The sequence below is a fragment of the Anolis sagrei genome, chromosome 1 (assembly GCF_037176765.1).
Source record: "Anolis sagrei isolate rAnoSag1 chromosome 1, rAnoSag1.mat, whole genome shotgun sequence".
NCBI classification, from domain to species: Eukaryota; Metazoa; Chordata; class Lepidosauria; order Squamata; family Dactyloidae; genus Anolis; species Anolis sagrei.
In genome coordinates this window covers 138,599,257-138,601,024 of record NC_090021.1, presented here as the reverse complement: position 1 = coordinate 138,601,024, position 1,768 = coordinate 138,599,257, and positions in this window count along the sequence as shown.

Genomic DNA, 1,768 nt, shown 5'->3' with positions numbered 1-1,768 from the left:
TAAAATGAAAAAACTTGGAAATGGATTCCAAGTCTAAACATAAAATTAATTTATAGTTCCTATACATCTTATAGGAGCCCCTGGTAGCACAGCGGGTTAAAATGCTGAGCTGCTGAATTTGCTGACCAAAAGGTCAGCAGTTCGAAGCTGGGGAGCGGGATGATCTTCCATTGTTAGACTCAGCTTCTGCCAACCTAGCAGTTCAGAAACATGCAAATGTGAGTAGATCAATAGGTACCACGTTAGCAGGAAGGTAACGCTGCTCTATGCAGTCATGCCAGCCACATGACCTTGGAGATGTTTATGGACAACGCTGGCTCTTCAGCTTAGAAATTGAGATGAGTGCCACCTTCCAGAGTCAGACACGACTAGACTTAATGTCAAGGGGAATCCTTTACCTTCCCTTATACATCTTATACTCATAGCGAGAAGGTAACTTTACACACAATACTTTTAATAATTTTGAGCATGGAACAAAGTTTGTGTACATTGAAACATCAGAAGGCAAATGTTTCACTATCACAGCCACCTATGGGGAAATTTTTGGAATTCTGGAGAAGAGATACTCAACTTGTAGTTTTAAGCAGCTCTGAATATTACGGCATAGCTTGCCGGCAGTCCCCAAGTTACAAACAAGATAGGTTCCTATGGATTTGTTCTTAAGTTTAATTTATGTATCAGTCAGAACAGGTGCACTTTTAAAGTGTAACTCCACACATACACACACTTTAAAGATTTTACCTCACGTTATTTGGCATATTTATATTCTACCCTTCTCACCCCGACTCAGGGGACTCAGGGCGGACCACAGCATATATATGGCAAACGTTCAATGCTGGGACATGAAATCAAAAGATTTGTCTCAATATTAAAATACACTGTTAAAACTGTCTTGATCAATTATTACTATTTATTCCATTATTATTTTGATCACGAATTATTTATTAATTATAATTTATTATATTTATTATATTTATATTCACTAATGATTACTGTTTATTAGGTTATTATTTTCATTATAAATTATTTATAATTATTAGGTTATTATCTTTCTGTTCCTGTAATTGTTTCTATCATAAAAACATGGAAAAGGTTTATTAAACTGCAAAAACTGTGAAAACTTTGTTTTGCGGGACATCATGCAGCACATTTTGTTGAATAATTTGGCTTGTTGCAGAAACAAGGATTTGCAATAAAGCTTCAGTGGAGACACGTTTTCCCCAAGATAACTCTTCCAGGAATGAATTTCCATTCCTAGGAGTAGATTTCTCTCACTTCTGTTGTCTCACCCACATTTGTAACTATGGTTGTTTGTAAGTTGGATGTTTGTAACTTGGGGACTGTCTGTATTTGGGTTTGCTATTATCCATTAAAAAAAGATATGATCCTAAAATGTAACAATTTACCATTAAATTCAAAAGGCAGAATCATCCAGACCCTAGTAGATGTGATTTCTGTACACGAGCGAGAGAGCTGTATAATAGGGCTGGGCGGTTTCGTTTCGTTAATTCGTAATTCGTTAAAAATTCGTTATTTTTTTGATAACGAAGCGATAACGAACCATTCTGGAGCAACTTAAAAACGAAACGAATGTTTAAATTCGTTTCGTAAATGCTTCGGATTCGTTATGTATTCGTTTCGTTATCGGTTTGAGATCGTTTCGTTATTATTTCCGCATGTCTGGGGCAAGTTTTATAGTTGTTTTTTGTTTAATTAGTGAAAAAATTTATAATATCACACCAACAGTCAACAACAGAGGGAGAGGGAA